We start from the raw sequence: 23,534 nt of genomic DNA on the forward strand, positions 1-23,534 counted from the left end.
TGACCCAGTGTGTGTGTGTGTGTACGTACGTATGCAAATTATGGTGAATATTAAAGAGTATGCAGGTACATGGAGTGAGGGAAAATTTGAAGTTTAAATAATGAATGATCAAAATGAAAAGAAAAAATGAGGCATTACTTTACTATACAAAGGAAATGGTCATCTCTGCCTTTTGAATAAGCTGCCACCTATGTATTATTTTTGTTTTTTAACATCTTTTTTGGAGTATAATTGCTTTACATTGTTGTGTTAGTTGCTGTTGTATAACAAAGTAAATCAGCTATAAATATATCCCCATATCCCCTCCCTCTTTCGTCTCCCTCCCACCCTCCCTATCCCACTCGTCTAGGTTGTCACAAAGCACAGAGCTGATCTCCCTGTGCTATGCGACTGCTGCCCACTAGCTAGCTATTTTGCTTTTGGTAGTGTATATATGTCAATGCCACTCTCTCACTTTGTCTCAGCTTACCCTTCCCCCTCCCCATGTCCTCAAGTCCATTCCCTATGTCTGCGTCTTTATTCCTGTCCTACCCCTAGGTTCTTCAGAACCTTTTTTTTTTTTTTTTTAGATTCCATATATATGTGTTAGCATACGGTATTTGTTTTTCTCTTTCTGACTTACTTCACTCTGTATGACAGACTCTAGGTTCATCCACCTCACTACAAATAATTCAATTTCATTTCTTTTTATGGCTGAGTAATATGCCATATTCCACATATTCCATATGTGCCACATCTTTTTTATCCATTCATCTGTCGAGGGACACTTAGGTTGCTTACATATCCTGGCTATTGTAAACAGTGCTGCAATGAACATTGAGGTACATGACTTTTTTTTTTAATTTTTAAATTTTTTTTTATTTCTGAGATATACATTTTAAAGTAATAACTAGAATTATGACTTATAACATTATACCAGAACATATAAGATTTTTAGAAATTTCATGTAATGTCTGAAACATTTATATTAACATATTTCCATACAAATAGCCTGAAGAAAGTTTAATATTAGTTGTGTTTTTTTGTTTGTTTTTTTTATACTGCAGGTTCTTATTAGTCATCAGTTTTATACACATCAGTGTATACATGTCAATCCCAATCGCCCAATTCAGCACACCACCATCCCCATCCCCACCCCTGCTTGGCGTCCATACGTTTGTTCTCTACATTTTTGTCTCAACTTCTGCCCTGCAAACTGGTTCATCTGTACCATTTTTCTAGGTTCCACATATATGCGTTAATATACGATATTTGTTTTTCTCTTTCTGACTTACTTCACTCTGTATGACAGTCTCTAGGTCCATCCACGTCTCAACAAATGACTCAATTTCGTTCCTTTTTATGGCTGAATAATATTCCATTGTATATATGTACCACAACTTCTTTATCCATTCATCTGTCGATGGGCATTTAGGTTGCTTCCATGACGTGGCTATTGTAAATAGTGCTGCAGTGAACATTGGGGTGCATGTGTCTTTTTGAATTATGGTTTTCTCTGGGTATAATATGCCCAGTAGTGGGATTGCTGGATCCTATGGTAATTCTATTTTTAGTTTTTTAAGGAACCTCCATACTGTTCTCCATAGTGGCTGTATCAGTTTACATTTCCACCAACAGTGCAAGAGGGTTCCCTTTCTCCACACCCTCACCAGCATTTATTGTTTGTAGTTTTTTGGGTGATGGCCGTTCTGACCGGTGCGGGGTGATACCTCATTGTAGTTTTGATTTGCATTTCTCTAATGATTAGTGATGTTGAACATCCTTTCATGTGTTTGTTAGCAATCTGTATATCTTCTTTGGAGAAATGTCTATTTAGGTCTTCTGCCCATTTTTGGATTGGGTTGTTTGTTTTTTGATATTGAGCTGCATAAGCTACTTGAATATTTTGGAGATTAATCCTTTGTCAGTAGCTTCGTTTGCAAATATTTTCTCCCATTCTAAGGGTTGTCTTTTCGTCTTGTTTATGGTTGCCTTTGCTGTGCAAAAGTTTTGAAGTTTCATTAGGTCCCATTTGTTTATTTTTGTTCTTATTTCTATTTCTCTAGGAGCTGGGTCAAAAAGGATCCTGCTGTGATTTATGTCATAGAGTGTTCTGCCTATGTTTTCTTCTAAGAGTTTTATAGTGTCTGGCCTTACATTTAGGTCTTTAATCCATTTTGAGTTTATTTTTGTGTATGATGTTAGGGAGTGCTCTAATTTCATTCTTTTACATGCAGCTGTCCAGTTTTCCCAGCACCACTTATTGAAGAGGCTGTCTTTCCTCCCTTGTATATTCTTACCTCCTTTATCAAAGATAAGGTGACCATGTGCGCATGGGTTTATCTCTGGGCTTTCTATCCTGTACCATTGATCTATATTTCTGTTTTTGTGCCAGACCCATACTGTCTTGATTACTGTAGCTTTGTAGTATAGTCTGAAATCTGGGAGTCTCATTCTTCCAGCTCTGTTTTCCTTTCTCAAGATTGCTTTGGTTATTCGGGGTCTTTTGTTTTTCCATACATATTGTGAAATTTTTTGTTCTAGTTCTGTGAAAAATGCCATTTGTAGTTTGATAGGGATTGCATTGAATCTGTAGATTGCTTTGGGTATTATAGTCATTTTCACAATGTTGATTCTTCCAATCCAAGAACATGGTATATCTCTCCATCTGTTTGTATCATCTTTAATTTCTTTTATCAGTGTCTTATACTTTTCTGCATACAGGTCTTTTGTCTCCTTCGGTAGGTTTATTCCTTGGTATTTTATTCTTTTTGTTGCAATGGTTGGTAAATGGGAGTCCTTCCTTAATTTCTCTTTCAGATTTTTCGTCATTAGTGTATAGGAATGCAAGAGATTTCTGTTCATTAATTTTGTATCCTGCTACTTTACCAAATTCATTGATTAGCTCTAGTAGTTTTCTGGTAGCATCTTTAGGATTCTCTATGTATACTATCATGTCATCTGCAATCAGTGACAGTTTTACTTCTTCTTTTCCAGTATGGATTCCTTTTCTTTTTCATCTCTGATTTCTGTGGCTAAAACTTCCAAAACTGTGTTGAATAATAGTGGTGAGAATGGGCAACCTTGTCTTCTTCCTGATCTTAGAGGAAATGGTTTCAGTTTTTCACCATTGAGAATGAGGTTGGCTGTGGGTTTGTCATATATGGCCTTTATTATGTTGGGCAAGTTCCCTCTATGCCTACTTTCTGGAGAGTTTTTATCATCAATGGGTGTTGAATTTTGTCGAAAGCTTTTTCTGCATCTATTGAGGTTATCATATGGTTTTCATCCTTCAATTTGTTAATATGGTGTATCACATTGATTGATTTGCATATATTAAAGAATCCTTGCATTCCTGGATAAACTCCACTTGATCATGGTGTATGATCCGTTTAATGTGCTGCTGGATTCTGTTTGCTAGTATTTTGTTCAGGATTTTTGCATCTATGATCATCAGTGATATTGGCCTGTAGTTTTCTTTTTTTGTGACGTCTTTGTCTGGTTTTGGTATCAGGGTGATGGTGGCCTCGTAGAATGAGTTTCGGAGTGTTCCTCCCTCTGCTATATTTTGGAAGAGTTTGAGAAGGATAAGTGTTAGCTCTTCTCTAAATATTTGATAGAATTCGCCTGTGAAGCCATCTGGTCCTGGACTTTTGTTTGTTGGAAGATTTTTAATCACAGTTTCAATTTCAGTGCTTGTGGTTGGTGTTTTTATATTTTCTCTTTCTTCCTGGTTCAGTCTTGGAAGGTTGTGCTTTCCTAGATTTGTCCATTTCTTCCAGGTTGTCCATTTTATGGGCATATAGTTGCTTGTAGTAATCTCTCATGATCCTTTGTATTTCTGCAGTGTCAGTTGTTACTTCTCCTTTTTCATTTCTACTTCTTTTGATTTGAGTCTTCTCCCTTTTTTTCTTGATGAGTCTGGATAATGGTTTATCAATTTTGTTTATCTTCTCAAAGAACAAGCTTTTATTTTTATTGATCTTTGCTATCGTTTCCTTCATTTCTTTTTCATGTATTTCTGATCTGATCTTTATGATTTCTTTCTTTCTGCTAACTTCGGGGTTTTTTTGTTCTTCTTTCTGTGTTTGCCTTAGGTGTAAGGTTAGATTGTTTATTTGACATTTTTCTTGTTTCTTGAGGTAGGATTGTATTCCTATAAACTTCCCTCTTAGAACTGCTCTTGCTGCATCCATAGGTTTTGGTATGTCGTGTTTTCATTGTCAGTTGTTTCTAGGTATTTTTTCATTTCCTCTTTGATTTCTTCAGTGATCTCTTGGTTATTTGGTAGTGTATTGTTTAGCCTCCATGTGTCTGTAGTTTTTACAGTTTTTTTCCTGTAATTGATATCTAGTCTCATAGCGTTGTGGTCGGAAAAGATATTTGATACAATTTCAATTATCTTAATGTTACTAAGGCTTGATTTGTGACCCAAGGTATGATCTATCCTGGGGAATGCTCCATGAGCACTTGAGAAGAAAGTGTATTCTGCTGTTTTTAGATGGAATGTCCTATAAATATCCACCTTGTTCAATGTGTAATTTAAAACTTGTGTTTCCTTATTTATTTTCATTTTGGTTGATCTCTCTATTGGTGATAGTGGGGTGTTAAAGCCCCTTACTATTTTTGTGTTACTGTTGATTTCCCCTTTTGTGGCTGTTAGCATTTGCCTTATGTATTGAGGTGCTCCTATGTTGGCTGCATAAATACTTAACAATTGTTATATCTTCTTCTTGGATTGATCCCTTGATCATTATGTAGTGTCCTTCTTTGTCTCTTGTAATAGTCTTTATTTTAAAGTCTATTTTATCTGATATGAGAATTGCTACTCTAGCTTTCTTTTGATTTCCATTGACATGGAATACCTTTTTCCGTCGTTTCACTTGCAGTCTGTATTTGTCCCTAGGTCTGAAGTGGGTCTCTTGTAGACAGCATTATAGGGGTCATGTTTTTGGATGCATTCAGTCAGTCTATGTCTTTTGGTTGGAGCATTTAATCCATTTACATTTAAGGTAATTATCTATATCTATGTTCCTATTACCATTTTCTTAACTGTTTTGGATTTGTTATTGTAGGTCTTTTCCTTCTATTGTGTTTCCTGTCTAGAGGAGTTCCTTTAGCATTTGTTATAAAGCTGGTTTGGTGGTGCTGAATTTTCTTAGTTTTTGTTTGTCTGTAAAGTTTTTAATTTCTCCATCAAATTGAATGAGATCCTTGCTGGGTAGAGTAATCTTGGTTGTAGGTTTTTCCCTTTCATCACTTTAAATATGTCCTGCTACTCCCTTCTGGCTTGCAGAGTTTCTTCTGAAAGATCAGCTGTTAACCTTATGGGGATTTCCTTGTATATTATTTGTTGCTTTTCTCTTGCTGCTTTTAATATTGTTTTCTTTGTGTTTAATTTTTGATAGCTTCATTATTATGTGTCTTGGCATGTTTCTCCTTGGATTTATCTTGTATGGGACTCTCTGCAGTTTCTGGACTTGATTGACTATTTCCTTTCCCAAATTAGGGAAGTTTTCAACTATAATCTCTTCAAATATTTTCTCAGTCCCTTTCCTTTTCTCTTCTTCTTCTGGGACCCCTATAATTCGAATGTTGGTGCATTTAATGTTGTCCCAGAGGTCTCTGAGACTGTCCTCAATTTTTTTCATTCTTTTTTCTTTCTTCTGCTCTTCAGTAGTTATTTCCACTATTTTATCTTCCAGGTCACTTATCCGTTCTTCTGCCTCAGTTATTCTGCTGTTGATTCCTTCTAGAGTATTTTTAATTTCATTTATTGTGTTGTTCATCATTGTTTGTTTGCTCTTTAGTTCTTCTAGGTCCTTGTTCAATGTTTCTTGTGTTTTCTCCATTCTATTTCCAAGATTTTGTGTTATCTTTACTATCATTACTCTGAATTATTCTTCAGGTAGACTGCCTATTTCCTCTTCATTTGTTTAGTCTGGTGGGTTTTTACCTTGCTCCTTCATCTGCTGCATATTTCTCTGTCCTCATGTTGCTTAATTTACTTTGTTTGTGTTCTCCTTTTCGCAGGCTGCTGGTTCGTAGTTCCCATTGTTTTTGGTGTCTGTCCCCAGTGGGTAAGGTTGGTTCAGTGGCTTGTGTAGGCTTCCTGGTGTAAGGGACTGGTGCCTGTGTTCTGGTGAATGAGGATGGATATTTTCTTTCTGGTGGGCAAGACCACATCCAGTGGTGGGTTTTGGGGTGTCTGTGACTTTAGTATGATTTTAGGCAGCCTCTCTGCTAATGGGTGGGTTTATGTTCCTGTCTTGCAAGTTGTCCAGTGTGGGGTGTCCAGCACTGTAGCTTGCTGGTCGTTGAGTGGAGCTGGGTCTTAGAGTTGAGACGCAGATCTCTGGGAGAGCTCTTGCAGATTGATATTACGTGGGGCCAGGAGGTCTCTGATTGACGAATGTCCTGAACTCGGCTCTCCCACCTCAGAGGCTCAGGCCTGACACCCGGCCAGAGCACCAAGACCCTGTCAGCCACACAGCTGTATGGTGAACAGGAGTTAGATGGTGAAAGGAGTTGAGCAGCAGTGGACAGGGAGACAGCGGTCAGCAGCTCAGAATGAGGAAGGCCAATATCTGTTCCCAAATATTTCAATTCACAATTCTGTATTCTTGCTCACATCCCTCATTATGAGCATCCTTTTCTGACACCTTATCTGGGAGTAGGAAGGGATTTAAGAAGTTAGCAGTGGTTGTATCTGTCATTCAGGTGGAAGTTGTCACTGGTCCCTTGTGGACCTGTCTGTGAAGCTGCTTGGATGTCTTCAGTGACATGGCATCTGCCTTTCCCAGAATGAGTGACCCCAAACTGGCTCCATTGGCTCCACCCTGGCGGCCTCACAGACCCTATGTGCAGCACGCTGCCCACCTCATCCCGCCCCCTTCCCCAACCCACCTATGCATTCTTAAATTCCATCAGAATCATGGTTATGTATGTCATTAAATCAAAGCACAAGTATAATTGTTATATTAGTGATTTAAACAGAAATATTTCCCTTTACTACCATTCTCAAAGTTTGTTGCTTGTTTAATACAGTCATATACAAACCTTCATGAGCAGTTATTTACTTAAAAATATAGAAGAGCCATAGCAGTAGGAATTTTGTTTCACTTGTTCACGGTATCCCCAGTACCTCAACTAGTTCTTGGCACATAATAAGATGAATTTTTTAAAATGGATGAGAGACAGAGAGCAGTCTCTGAGCATTTGGGTGGAGAAATGTACTAATCTCTATTATTACATCGTTGTTGTATTGTTGAGTAAAACTATGGAATAAAAAATATTCCACTTCCTATATACACATTTCTTTATATAAAGACTCAAACTGTTGAAGATTTGCACAATGTTAATATTAAATGTAAGATGTGTATTCTTTGATTCACTGGTATAAATTTTAGGTCATGAAAAAAAATTACAAAATTCTTACAGACAGTAGTTTTCACTCAGTTGTGGTAAACAGGTGTTCTGCATTAGACCTCAGAAAGTAAAGCTCTTCTTCCCTTTCCCAAACAAAATAAAACAGTCAGTGGCCTAATCTTGAAATCACTTCATCTTTTCATTAAGGAGGATGTGAATATGAGTTAGTAATTATTTAGTGAGTACTTGAGTTCTTTCTTGAAATATGTTAATTGGTACAAAATACCATCATATCTAGCACTCTTGCAAATTAGTATTGTGCTGAATTCAAACCCTCATCACTTGATTGACGTATATGTCAGAAATCTAGCCCTGAGGAACCTAACATTGTAATTTGTGGTATTTTTCATATTATCATTGTTTTGAGACTTTGAAATATTGGGAGGAGAAAAGGTAACATTGATTTTGACCACTCTTCCAGTGTGCTTCTAGATAAGCCTGTGGAGAAGTGTGAAATAGAAAGAGATAAGATAAAGGAGAAATTCAGAGGATCGGAATAAAGTCCCCTAAAAGTCGAAAAGAGCACTTTTTCTTTTCTTTCTTACATCACTTACACTTCTGTACTAATAATAACAGTGCCCCTGTTCCATCTCTGCCCTGGCTCTGGCGAAACCTGATTCACTCTGTTCCACTAGGGCACATAGCCCTCCTGCACTCCTTAGTATCTAGGGCCCTACCCTCCAGTTAAGAGGATTATAAGTGTCCTGGGCCACAGAGAAGGCTAGTCCAGCATAATTCAAATGGGGCTGAGAAAAGACTCAGGGCAGATATAGCAGACACTGATCAGCAAACTGGGAAGCCCTCACCACACAGCACCCATAAACAAGCCAGAATGGCTCTTTGCCCCTAATGGCAGAAAGTGCACACTCAGAGGCATCTGAGATGTCGGTGCTATTTCAGCTGTGCTGAAATTCTTAAAAAGACAACTGATGGTGCAAGACTTAGTGGAGGTGGGGTACTCTCTCCTGGCCATGTGGTCATTTCTAATTAGCTTTTTAAATTTTTTTCCTACCAATCTCTGTCATTCATCCCCTCCCTCACTTCCCCTGCTTTCCTCTAACCTGTTAAATATGATCTTTTCTAGGGGATAGATGACCTGGGCTTCTTTCATTTTTCCCAGCCTATGTTTATGGCATTAACTTTGTGCCCTGAGTTTTTCAGGGCTTGAGGATTTGAAACTCACAAAGACTAGCCTCAGTGGTGATGTTCTGATTTAGCGTGAATTCAGCGCTATATGTATGCAGGGTGTAGGGATCACTGTGGACTTATAAAGAAATTCTGTTTACTTGAGTTTGAACAATATAGTGCTTGATAAAAAGGTCATTAATTGTCAGTAAATTAATATTCAATATAGTAATTATCAATTTAAAATTTTAGTTTATTATAAGCAACATAAATTAACTATATAAGTAATTTTGTAATAGTGTTTTACACTTCAAATTATGCTTATTTATTTGGACAACAATCATGTATCAACTTTAGGTTTGTTTTTACTTTCCTGAAAATTACTGTTATATGTTTTCTTCCGTATGCTAAATATTAACATATGCATAAAAAAGGGGAGGGTATCCCTACAGAAAGGAAACTACAAAACTATTCAGTAAATACAAAGACTAAACACATCTTTGAATTAAAAGAGTGAGTAAATAACAATGAATAGCAGATGAAGAAAGGAGAAGGAAAAAAGACATGGGTGGATAGAAAAGCATAAAAAGTCAGAGACTGAGCGATTCTAAAATAAGTTAGAAATAAACTCATATTTAACCACACATAGAAGAAAGAAGAAGACAATGAATGATCCACTCAAACACACAAGAATGGCTTTTGCCTAGTGCTTGATGCATATTAGAAACTCAGCACATGTTTATTAAATGAGAAAATGAAAGAAATACAGGCAGAGAAAAAAAACCCTGCTGAAATAAAGGATCCATACTGTAACCTTTATACTGCATGTGAAGACTTAAATCCTAATGTGATTTTGCCAAATATGTATTGCTTAGGCATAAATGCCTTCAATGTTTGAAATAGTCTGGTTCACATAAAATAAAAGACTGTGCTTGTTTAACCATAGTCGAGTGCTGACAATCTCTGCTGTTGGAAGGAGAAAAACATGTAATTTAATACAGAAGATAATTTAAAACTTTTTAAAAAGTACATCATGAAGCAGTGTCTAGGTTACACATATTCAAATAAAGCATTTTCTCTATTAATCATGATTTTCATAGGAAAACATTAAAATTAGTATTGTTTTTCTCTGGGACATAAAATTATTGGGCAAGGCATTTTAGAAAACTAAAAAGTCAAACTTGTCAAAAAAGTTATCGTAAGAGTAAATGTCCAAACATTGAAAAATGGCTATGTAAATAATGATACAACTTAATTGAATTTTAAAAGCTATGTAATCAATTATAAACACTCTTACAAAGAATTATGTTACAACTATGTATAAGAGTGAATGTAAATACACAGGAGTTGGGAGAAAAATTAGAAAAAATAAAAATTTTTAATTAAATTTTTATTAATATTTAATTTATTAAATTAATATTTAATTTAAATGGTAGGTTCCTGTTTTTATTTCTGACTGACATATTAGTTCCATAAAAAGTGAAGAGTTGTCAAAGACCATTCACAAAATTTGTTTTCTGCACATGAATTTCCCCAAATCAACATTTCCTGTATGTTCCTTTGAAAACCTATAGTGAAATTATTACATGAAATTAAGTTTTCCAACTATGGGACGCACACTTTTTCATTAGATGAATAAAGGACTATCCTATTGTTTAGTGCATATGAGATCTGTCATTTACCTTTAGTACATTTTCCAGTGTCTGTTTTCGCTAGTGAATTTCTGAAGGAGACAAGATCTGGTGTTTTCAAAACTTATTCTTCCTTGGGTCATGTTTTGGTTGTTTAAGGTCATCACTCTGATAGAGGAGATGGATGATGGGTTCTTCAGAGGTGAAAAAGTAAATTTGTTCAAGACGTTTCATCAGTATTCTTTATGCAAATTATAAGGCTGTGTAATTTTTACTGCAATTATTGATAACTAGTTAATCTAACCTTTGGCATCAGTTAAAGGCAGTGAGGTGGAGGCATTTGTTTTAAAAAAATCAATGCTGTTTTTCTTTTTTTTTCCTGAAATATCATCCAATAAAATAATGCTTGGAATTATCCAGTTACAGAATTCTTATTACTTACACATAAAATGTATATATACTATCAGCAGAAAGCTCAGATTGTGATAGTGATATTAACAAACAGAATTGACACTGGGTCCTAATGGTACCTAGCAAATATATTTTTGACTTGAGCAGTTGTCATTAATTCCACCTTGATTTATCAGTGCCACCAACTTTCCTCACTGGTTTTCTGTATCCTTTAATAGTTCTTGAGACCTATAGCTCACCAGATTGAACGAGAACCTGACAGCATCAGAGTTTTTCAAAAACATATCTCAAGATGAAGGAGGCAGAGAAGGTGCTCTTGATTTCATCCTGTTTAATTTTATTTACCTCAGTGATTAAGTTTTATTAAATTTGAAATATATGTTTGGAGTTTCAAGAATAAGGATATCTGATCTTGAATGTTAAACAAGTTAAGCTGAGCCTGGTGAAAATGGGAAGTAGTAGAAGACATGAAAAACTGAGAGGATGATGGAAGTTAACATAAATTGCAGTAGGATACAATTATTAAAAAACAAAAGTGATAATAAGTTTTCTGATGTCTTGTACATAGGAGGCATGATGCAAACTTTATTTAGGTTTGTTTAAGTAGTATACAGCTCAAAACAGTTTAATTCTTCTGATTATCAATCTAGTCTACTTTGTAGACTGAGGATCTGAGCCACTTTATTTTGATGGTTGTTTCGGGTGTCACATGAGCATATGGGTGTAATAAGGAAGAAGAAAGATAATTCAGGTCATGTTAAGTTCCTGAGGAATGTTGCTAATTCTACTTTAACGCACATCCATTAGAGTATGCGTTTTAGCTCTAGAATTAAAATTTGAAAACTTCATGAATTTTCATAGAATTATCTCATAGTTTATATCCAAATTCTCTATATCTGATATACAATTATTTGTCTATGGACAGGAGGTCGACAGACTTTACTTATTGGTCAGTGAATTTTCTTTATTATATTCTGTTTTTTTTCTCTCCCTTTATTCTTATAGTTAGTGACCATCTTCAACAAAAATGAATGATTTTTCTATTTTTGCACTTGGGAGTTTTTTTGTTTCTTTTTTTTCTTTTTAAGATCTAAAAGAATTACTTTTCACTATACAAGACTTAGAATTTTATGTATCTCTTTTCTCTTACTTTTAAATTACTCAGATTCTTTAAAATTGTCTGTGTTCTGCTTGGCAAAAGATATTTGAAAGGATGAATATAAGAGAATTTACTTGGAGGATGATACTTCTCATTAAAATATGAATAGAAGTAGGGACTCTGGGTAATATTTAATCTGTCAGATGTAACACAAAAGTTAATTTTCTTTGGAAAGTAGATCTGACTTACAACTGCAAGTCAGTTATTTAATAAGAGAAGCTTCTCTGCTCTTCCTTCAGAAATGCATGAAATAAGCATTTACATTTTTTATATAAATTAATAAATTCTTTAAATACACCCTACTCTCTGAAAACTTAATGTTATGAGGTACATCCATTACAGGTCATCTTTTGATCCTGGAAAATAATGTGCATTCTTTAGGAAATATTTTATATATATATACATATGGAGAGAGAGAGAGGGAGACAACTTTTTAGAACTTTGTCATGGTACTTCAGGCATAGTTTTCAGTATGTACCCATGGAGATTAAAAATATCTATTCCTAAACTCATGTCCTAGAAATCTTATTTAATGGTTCTGGACTGAGGCCCCGAAATGCCTATTTTTAAGATGCTCTGTGAGTAACTACACAGATGGGTTTGAGGAATACTGATGTACATAATATCAGTAGTCCACACATTTGGGGAATCATTTGATTATTACTTTTTTCTATTAAGTCCATCATTGTATGTATATGTGTATATAGCTTTATATAACATTATATATATATATATATGTAGCTTTATATAATATATATATATAATTAAAGTTATATAATACTTTATCTATATAAATTATAACTAAGTATATATATATCTCATTATTTTCTGAGCACAATGGGAGATAATTATAATTATGGATCAAAGGACCATCATATTAGTTTCCTGTGGCTGCCACAACAAATTACCACACATTTGGTGGCTAAAACAACAGAAATGTATTCTGTCACATTTGTGGAAGCCAGAAGTTCGAAATCAAGGTGCCAGCATGGCCATGCTCCTCTGAAGGCTCTAGCAGGGAATTCTTTGCTTTTAACCAGCTTCCGGTAGCTCCTGGCTTTCCTTGGCTTGAGGCTATGTAACTCTAATCTCTGCCTCCAACCTCATAATGACCCTCTCCTCTGTGTGTCTCAGTGTTTCAAATCCCCCTCATCTTTCTCTTATAAGGACACTAGTCATTGGATTTAGGGCCCACCCTAAATTTTGCATAATTTTATCTTGAGATCCCTGATGATATCTGTAAAAACCTTGTTTCCGAATAAGTCACATTTACAGGTACCAGGGTAGAGACTTGGACATATCTTTTGGGTGGACACAATTCAGCCCACTACAGCCGTATACTACATATGATCATTTTCGTTTTGAGGCAGTTGACTTTCATCAATCATTTGAGCAGCCTATGGCTTTTTCAGTTATGAAACAATAATAGTGACCCATTCCTTTAAAAACTATCTGACTTACTAATCATTTATTTATATTTTATCCAGTTCCTACTGAATAACCTGGGTTATTAACAGCATTTTTAAAATCCCTGTTCTTGCATGGTCCACGCAGGATGTGGTATGTGAAATTTGGTAGAAATGGCCAGTATATATTTATAGGATACTGATGCATAGAAGGCATGGGTTTCATCTTGATCTTAAGCTACCACATGATCTTTTTCACAACTGCAGAAAATCAGAAAAGCCAGACATTTTTGAAAGAAGTAAACAATGGTCCTATAAGAAATATGTAAGCAAAGTCATTTTTGCAGTCATTATTTTACAAACCATGAGTGGAGATGCTGTCATTTCCTCCCTGCTTATACCACTCATTTTAGAGATGATACCATGTCCTGGACATGGATAATCACGTCAGGGGAGAATAACAGAATTTCTGGTTCAATCAGATTATGTCTCCAAGAAATTTGAAAGTAACCTCCAAGTATGAATCAGTTGCATGGTGTTAGGTACTAGGACTGAAAGATCATGGTGAGATCAGGTCAGATCAGATGACCTGGCAACGCAAAGCCACTTAAAAAGTATAGAGATGGGGAAGCAAAACTCGAACACTTTGCTGAGGAACCTGGATTCACAAAGGTGAATGAAATCCACAAACATTCACACAGGAGCAGGCATGAGATTCCATGCGATGTGAAAGCAGCTGCCTGACAGCGCTTCAGTTCCTGTGAAATTTCACACAACCTGCTACTGTTGGGGCGTCTGAGATTTCCCCAGATCCTTATCCCAAATCTGACTTGAGTTGGTTTCCGTCCAGCAGCCACACTATCTCTAAGATCAAGTTTGACACCCAAAGTGCAGACCCTTAGAAGTTGAAAATAGCTGAAAAAAATGCATTTAAAATTGGAAAAAAATTAATATAAATAAAAATGGATTTAATACCTTGACATAACTGTGGTTACTTGGAGTAAGTAGTGAATATCATTACTAGTAGTTATGTCCTACCTGGCTGTATTAAGAGATACAATTTTATACAAAGCACACGATTGAAAGCAAATGGATGCCAACATTCAGTATAAAGTAACGGAAAACACCTTGCCCATCAGGAAGCTGAACACTTTCTCTGCACATATTTACACTACATGTTTGCCTTTCAGAAAACTTTTTGCAGATATCTAAAATGTAAATTTCTATTCCATCTATGTCAAATAATCACAGCTCCTTTTTTATAATAATAGTAATAGTGATATAGTAAAAATATAATAGTAAGTATGATTTATTACTGAGAGCTTACTAAGTGCCAGGTCCTGAAAATACATTATGCCATTAATACTCAAAAGAATTATCTGATAGGTACTATCATTGCCCATATTTACCAGATGAAGAAACTGAGATTAGGAGGTTTAAAATGCTAACCCATAGATACGAAACCAAAACTTGATAGAAGTGGAATATTGACCTAGGACTGTATGATTACAAACTCCATACTGTACTGCCTCACTAATATCACTGAGTTTTCATAACAATTCACATCAATATTTTTGTTATTTTATTGAAATTATATTAAGAAAATTGAAGAAAGCATTCGACTAGCTTCATGACTCAGAGTATGTCTGAAAGCATAGAAATGGAAGAGATTTTAGAAAATATCAGCTCCCACTCCATTCCTCTTTTAAGTTACTAATCAAAATAATAGATAGTATGAACTAAGCTAACATTTTGGTTTTTATTAATGATATAAACTCTTTCTTTAGAAATGAAAAAAATCACTATTAGTTTAAATTGGATGCTAATATATAGACTGAAAGCTTCTCTAATAAAGATGTGGGAACTGCTAGAATAAAAGAGGAACAGATCTCTGTGAGTTCTTGTCCCAAATTTACCGTATATGGCCTTGAACATACCTAGTAATCTCGGTGGGTCTCAGTTCTTTGGGTGTAAAACAAGGATAATTAATTTTACTAACCTTGCCTAGGTTTTGTGAAGATTGATGAGTTAAGTCCAGAAAACATTCTGTTGTTCTTCAATGACAAGAACATGAAAAATGTTCAGTACAATAGTGAGACTAAGAAGACTGTGTTTATCATCATGCTATCTAATGGGCTGCCATAGGGGTTAGGATTAAGTCCTTTCCTTTTTAATATCACTGATGGGAATAAGCTCCTCATAATTACAAAAACATTTGAGAATGTTTGTAAGGTGGCTGGAAGGGACCAAAGTAACAACTGTCTTAACAGTCCAAGGGCCCATGCTCCCTCTAATCCTTGCTCTGCCACTAACTAGGCTGTAAAAATGAGAATAACGTCTATCTCAGATGGCATTTATGCCAATTTATTTAGCACACATTCATTATCTGCCATGTATCAGGTGCTGTTTTGGGTGCAAGGGACACAGAAAAGAATAGAAAAAATCCTTACACTAAAAATGCTTACATTCTAAAAGAAAGACAATAAATAAGGGGAAAGTAAACAAGCAGTATGTTTTCAGAAATAACAAAGACTACAAGGGGAATAAAACAAGGTAAGGGGATGGGGATGGGAGAATGATGTGAAGTAAGTAAGTATAACTTACATATGGTCAGGGTGGTCTGAATAATGCAAGGAAATCGACCGTATGAGGAACTGGGGATGGGGTGTTCCAGACAGAAGGAACAGTATAGAAAAGGCTCTGAGGCAGGCAGGAGCTTGGCATGTTTGTGGAAAAGCAAGAGGGCTAGTGTGTTTGAAGCAGAGTATGCAAGAGGGATATTGTTGGAGATGAGGGCAGAGTGGCAGCTAAGAGCCGTGTTAGGTAGGGCCTCCTGCTCCTGGTAAAGAGTTTCCATTTTATTCTAAGTGTTGTGAGAATCAATAGGAAGGTTTTAAGAATGAAGTTTTATAAAGATTTTTCTGGCTGCTGGGTTTAGAATAGATGCGTGAGAGTAAGAATGAAAACAGAGAGACTACTGTTGTAATCCAGACGATAAGATAGTGAATAGGATTGGGGCAGAAGTTAGTGTGAGACTTGGGGTGTATCTTGAAGTTTGAGTAGACAGTTTGTTTTGATGGGTTAAGGAGGGGAGTGAGAGAGAAAGAAGAATCAGTGATGGTGCTTAGGTATTTGTCCTGAGCCTAGGAGGTGATGATAGCTTAAGATAAATACATGCAAATTTTACCAGTATGACAAAAAAATGGAAAGCCATGTCAAATCCTCAATAAAAAACAAGCAAGAGAAAAGAAGATCCATGTTAGTAAAAATGCAAATATTGAGATACTAGGGGAATAATACAAAGTAACTTTGAATTCTCCTAAATTCATATGTACCAGGGCAAGCAATTATTTGTGGGAATGGATTAAGGGATAAAGATGCTAATTATGTAACAGGGAAAACACTTCAGCTATATAAACCTTTCATAATTTGTATCTTGCATTGTTAAATTGAAGTTGAAACTTCAAAACAAATATAAGAACATATTGGTAAGTACTAGATAGAGAGAAGTTTGAATAAAAAAGAAAGCAACTCCCAATGTGATAATTTAGTTTACAAAATATGGTTTGTTCTGTCTGATAGATTTCTTATAGATATCTGCTAACTAGGAGAATACATTCAGCTATCTGTAGTTTTGGAGGTACAATCCAAAGGGCCATAGGTGATCATTTATGTAGTAGGAAAACAAAAGGCCAACATATCAGAAATAAACAATAGCGTTTGATTTGACTACAGGTGTATGAAAGAATGAATATAGTTAGTAGATATGTATTTCTGATGTAATTGGAAAACAAATTCCCCACGCACACTAAAAAGTGAGAGAGAAGGTGAGGGAGAGGTAGGGGGATTGAGAAAGAGAGAAATGAAGAAAAAAGAAAAGAAAAACACTGCTGGCCTGGCTTTGGTTTATAAACAAAAAATTATTTTTAATAAATCAGTGTGCTAGTCTCTCTCTTCACTGAAACATGTCAGAAACATGCCCTCCTGCTGTTGGGAGAGCGTGGAATTAGGGAAGCTCAGCTGAAAAGAATTTAAGAGAAACCAAAGAGTGAAAAGGAGAAATAGTCACTGAATATCTGTTTCTGAGTCAAAATTTCCCAGATTTTGTATAGATGAGCCAAAACTATGAATACAATAGTTTAATACATCACAGGACAATTAAAACGATGTGAAATTTAGACACAGAGGCATAGAAGTAGGTAATGAATAGCAATCCTGTAACACATGTAAGCAGATAGACTAGATGCCAGAGATTGCTACAGTATGGGAATAAATTTGCTTACAGTATGAACATTCAGGAGTCTTTCTTCAATACAGTTATTGTATTTTCCTTGACAAATAATTTACTAGTCTCTCATAATTTGATATGCCACTATGGGTAAAGATATATACAGATAATTTACATCATTTATGGAAATAGTATCCCTCTACTAGTTGTGAATGGGATAAGAAGTTGAAAAATATTATTTAACTTCTTGAAAACCTAGAAGTCAATAAAATGTTATTTTATGTTAGAAAAATCAAAGTTCTCAGTATAATAAGTAAATACTGATGTTACGTCATGGATAATGAATACAGTTTTTGGCTCCCAGCTTGGTTTTTTACTTCTCACGTAAGAATATAGAATTGTGAAACATTCTGGAGTGGATGTCATGAGTGTAATGCTTTGGATTATCAAAAATATGTATATTTTTTATTAGGTGTATTAGTACTGAAAGCATTCAGTACATGTTATTAGTACTGAAAGCACTGCCATTTATTTTTATTAATTTTTATAGACTATTTGTAAAATGTAATATCTCTGTTACATTTTTGTGTTTCAGTCAAGGACCCATATTCTTTGCTCAGGGTCCATTTACCAGTGAAAGTGATTCTGGTAAATGGAAATGGAAATTTAGTATACATCCAATATAAAAATGTTTTTGCTTGTATCTGCTCACATACATTTTAATTTTTATTCAATTGAGCGCATATTTCTTCTTTCCATTTATAACAATCAAAAAATATGAGCAAGAATGAAATTTAATATAGTCTCTCAGTGGTCCTGGTTCAGCCTAAGCTAAGGACTGGTGTCTAATTTACATAAAAAATTTATATGAAGAATATGGGATAGGCCTATGAGGAGAATATTTTCTGAAGGTATTGTTTGAAGCAAATAAAAGGTAGGGGTGGGGGACAGACTAGAAGTGGAAGGAAGAGCATATAGTCCCAGCCTGGACTCAGGTACTTGTTCTGACTGTGCCAGGGAGAGATGTATTTTCTGCACTTCTCTGAAAGGAAGTGTGGCTCTATTCAGCGAGGAATGGAAAGAATGTAGCATAATCTTGTCACCCCTTACCATCATACTTTTGCACTGGGTAAGCATGGGGAAAGTATTCCCTGGGAAGAGTAGTGCTGTTCTTGGGTAGTCCATGGTAATCCCGAAGACCATGGCAAGGTACAAGAGAAGATAAATTCTGTCGGCAAATAAGTAGCAGTGTTAGAATAGAAACCACTCAGGCATTAGTATCATGTAAAGTAGCTATCTAGCGCTTATCATGTACCAGACAGTAAACTAGGGACAGGAGATAAAGCAAGGAATGTGACATACTCAATTTCTGCTGTCAAAGAGTTTATCTCTCCAGAGGAAAGGGGGGAAGGAATAAACATGAATAAATATGTACATACAATATACATACTAAATTGTATTATAGAGAAGTAGAGTGTGTTCTGTGAGAGCATAAAAGGGGAAGTAATCTAGATTTAGGAATTCAGGGATGGCATGTTGAAGTTATATTGTCAAATGGCTGGAGGTTGAGTATGATTTTACCTGGGAAAAGGGAGAGTATTCCAGATAAACAGAACATCTTATATAAAAAAAATTACTAGTAAAAGGGAGTGTGGAGAGTTTAAGAAAATAAAACTCTGACTGGAAAGGTATAGTGTAATGTTACCTTTACATACATGCTGGTGGAGGGGTAAAAGTAGTTAAAGATGAGAACAGAGAAGTAGTCAGGAGCTGGATCATAAAACTGTACAACCATAATAAGGAGATTGTTATACAAAGGGAAATTAGAAGCCATTGAATGGTTTTAACACAGAGGGATGATTTGGTTAGATTTGTATTTTACAAAGACAGCTCTGAATGGAGTCTTGAGAATATTCTGGGAAAAGGCTGGGGAAAGAAACCAGGATGCAGGCATCTTTAATACTAGTACAATAGCAAAATGATGATCAGTGATAACTCATGTCACAGCAAGAGTCTCATTGAGTCTGGACTACTCAGTACCACGTCCTTGAGATACTGGAAGCCATGACTGCCACGCCACCATCAGTGCTAGGATGCATTCTAAACCATCTCCTGCCTCTTTGGGCGTTCACTCCAGATTCTGAGTGGTTTCTGCCCATTTTTAAGGCCTCCTTCTTCACCTTTCCTATTGACATTGATGTTAGGGATAGGGATAAAGAGAAAAGAATGGATAAGAGAAAAGAATGGATATGAGAAAGCAGAAACTAACACACCATTGTAAAACAATTATACTCCAATAAAGATGTTAAATAAATAAGTAAATAAAAATATAAAATGAATAAGCTACAAAGATATATTGTACCACATGGGGAAGATAGCCAGTATTTTATAATAACTATAAATGAAGTATAACCTTTAAAAAATTTTTTTTAAATAAAAATAAGCATTGCTTGGCAATTGGATGTTAGGGATGAAGGAGAGAAAGAAAGGAAAAGGCTTAGGTTTGGCATGGACAACTCCATGATTTTAGAATATTTCAGTGTGCTTGGTATAGAAGAATTGAGGAAATGTGTATTTGGCTTGGGACGTTACAGTAAAACTTCATCATTTTTGTTTACCCACCATCTGAACACCAATTAGAAGAAAATCCTAAAATGGAAAGGAAATAGGGGAGCAGATATTTTTTTTCTCCAAGCTGCTTGTCATCTAGATCCCAGGTGTATGAGCTGAACTCAATGAATTCTATGTTCCACTCAAGCATTTGAATCTGGAATTCAAGATTATCTGACAGTGTCAGATCCTGAAAGAAATGAGATACACAAGAATTGAAATGTCGCTCCACACATTTTGAGCTGGATAATACTTTGTTTTGAGAGTTGCTGTCTTGTGTATTGTAATATGTTTAGCAGCATCCCTGGCCTCTACCCACTAGATGCCAGTAGCATCCCTCAGTTGTGACAACCGAAATGTCTTCAGATGTTGCCAGGTGTCCCATGGGGGTGGTAAAATCATCCCTGGATATTTGTGAGCTTGGCAAAAGTAGTTCTAGTGACGTGATTGAGATGGAAGCTGGACAGCAGTGAGCTGCGGAGGAAGATGGAGGAGAGGGCAGCCTGCTGGTTACCCAGCAGATTGCTCTTCAAAACTGTTTTGCTGAAAAGTAGAGCTGAGGTATGCAATGGTAGTCCTAAGGCAGAAACATGAGCATGCTTAAATGCTAACGAGAAGAAGCCAATAGAGGAGGAAAATGATGCAGGAAAGAGGATAATCAATGATATCTCAACATCCCTGAAAAGATGGGAGATTCCATACTCTCATAAGTGTTACTCAACTCGGGTCTAAAAACTGGTGCTGGTTCAACTGTCTTTTACTGACTTTTGATGCAGATGTAAGAAATTGAGGATAAGCATTTAGAAACTTTCATAGTAATTTGACAAAATAATTTTATGTTAGTTGAACCTAATACAAATTTTGGCTTGCATTTTATACCTATGTTTTATTTTATTTTTCTAGTTATTGCTTTTTTTGTTGAATATTAAAAAATATATAAGCCCATGATGGATTGGCAATAAGAAAAATCTTATTTTTTAAGGATAGTTTGAGAAACTATGCTCTAGAGCACAGGTAGAGTGATTAGACAATGCTGCATTCTAAGTCAGGAGAAGGAAGAAAGAACAGTACAAGAAAAGAAAGTATTATTGCCTTCTATTTACTCTGCAAAGTAGGCCAAATGTCATCTGCTGAAAGTGAGATGGAAAGTGGCTGAGTCAATGGTCTGGGAAAGTGGAGTTTGGAAAAAATGTCATGGGGTACAGGAGAGCACCCTGACCCAGAGGTATGTGGAAAATATGCCTGATTATTGAGGGCTCACTGGAGTTCAGATCCATGTGTTTCTAGTGCTGCCAACAAGATGCCCAGGAAAATTTTCAGAAATAGTTAGAAAAGGTGTTGTAGGGGGTAATATCATATGTGAGCAAGTGGGGAATAATAAACCAGTAAATTTGTGAATAAATACTAACTTAACATTGGTTTATAACAGGCTAGTAAGGAAGGAAAAAAGTTCTTAAAGACTATTTTAACTATTTACATATATTGCATGCCAAGATCAGTGGTAGGTGCTCAAACGTTTTATCAAGCTTTGTGAAATAGGCATTTTAGACACTTAATAATGCAAAAACCAAGAATTGAGAGATTAAGTATCCTTGCAGTCATGTAATAAACTAGAAGTAAAACTAGGGCCAGATTCCATATTTCTGATACCCTATCTTGGACTCTTTTTTAATCTGTATAAAACATTTTAAATAGACATAAAAAATTCCCACATACTGTGACAAAATAAAGACAAGTGTTCTTTTTAATGAGAGAGAGAGATTCAGGACTGTCTGTGAGTTTTCTCAGAATTATTTTTTCAGCTTGCTCATTTTGCTCAGTGTTTCCAATACAAGACACCTGGAAATCAGCAATAGGGTATTATGTTCATTGTCTTCTAAGAACGCCTCTTTACAATAGATCTGGCTGCCATTTTTCTCTGACTGGAGCATGTAATAATGATAATAACACCTTACATTTATATGTTGCTTCACAGTTTCCTAAGTACTTTCATGTACATTATCTTATATGAGCCTCATCACAGCCCAGTGAATTTATTTACCGATGCTTTGTTTCATTCCTGACAGTCATACACATTGATATTAGTCATACACACTTCCCTTATCTATATGGTTGGTTAGCTATGAAAAGCTTTAATCAGACAAACAGAACAATAGAAAGCAAAGAAAGGTGAAAGTGCTATTTATAAATCTGAATTGCTTTGTTCCCCTTCTTTCATTTGGTTAAATCATCAAAAATGTTGTAAGCCTCTTTAGGAATTAGCATTATTTAAATACGTAGTCTTTATGTCTAGTCAGAGCTCTCCAGATAATTTACAGGGTAGTGACTGAATGAATATTTAAAATCTGACAGCCATTTTCAAGGTTTTTTCTGTAAATTTGAAACATTATTTTAATACAATTTTGAAAAATCTAAGAAGATATTTTAAAATTTTGTTTCTCATTCATTATGTAGGAAACCCGTATTTACCCCCAATTTTTAAATGATATGATATTACTATTTAGAAGATTGCTTTTCAAGATTAGTTACAGTATACAATGATCTCTAATTTGCATTAAAAAGGATTGCAATAGTACATTATAACTCTAAAGTTATTCTAAATATAATTTATTCTTTCTTTAAAATTCAGAACAAACTATGGTAACTTGAATAATAATTAACAAAATACAGTAATTTAAAATAAGACTGGTTGAATTTTCTTGCTATTTAAACACTTATTTTTGCCTTGAGATTAACTTTTTAGTTTGTCTTCCCCCTTTTTTTTGTTCAGGTTCATATCAACAGTAAAATAGAAAAATTTTGGATTTATTTTTTTTTGTCTCATATTTTAGGGAAAAATATGTTTGTACAGAATCAGCTAAAAGAATCAATCTCAGTGTTCTCTTCATTTATTTATTATTGTATAGTCTCATAGTATTTTTATAAAATTTGAAACATGAAAAAATGACAAACCAATGGAATGAGAGATGTTGATTTATTGCCAATATATCTCTTTCAACTTTGTGACCCTGAAAATTGTTGAATGTACTCTTAAGCTGTATTAGGAAGTTACATTCTCTCTATAGAATGGTATTAATGAACACTATTTGAAAGAAACAATTGTCTACTCATTCTAAATTAATTAATTATTAAATTATTTAGATGTCTATCAAAGTTTAATTTCCAAATATTATATCATAAAATTAGCCCTAGTGAACTGGAGATAAGCCATAAAAATATTAAATAGAATTCAGTATCCATGGAAAACAGTTGTTATTTATAAGCATTATGTTTCATTGGGTTAACAGGCAGAACGTGTACATTATTTTGCTATTTTGAATTTATTAGCAGTGTGGAAAAAGTTAACTCAATTTTAATCATTAGTAAAACTGAAAAGCTTTTGATAATTTCTTAGAATCTTGCCAATTGATCTGACCTGTATTAAAGATGTTTTAATTGAAAACTGTAGCAATGCAGCTTAATATCTGACACTCAGAATTTGATAGAATAGAGATCATAGATGTCCAGAGGCATGAATAATGCTCCTAATGTAAATAACCAAGTAACAAATTATGTCA

This window comes from Eschrichtius robustus, chromosome 2 (assembly GCF_028021215.1).
Source record: "Eschrichtius robustus isolate mEscRob2 chromosome 2, mEscRob2.pri, whole genome shotgun sequence".
In the NCBI taxonomy this organism is placed as follows: Eukaryota; Metazoa; Chordata; class Mammalia; order Artiodactyla; family Eschrichtiidae; genus Eschrichtius; species Eschrichtius robustus.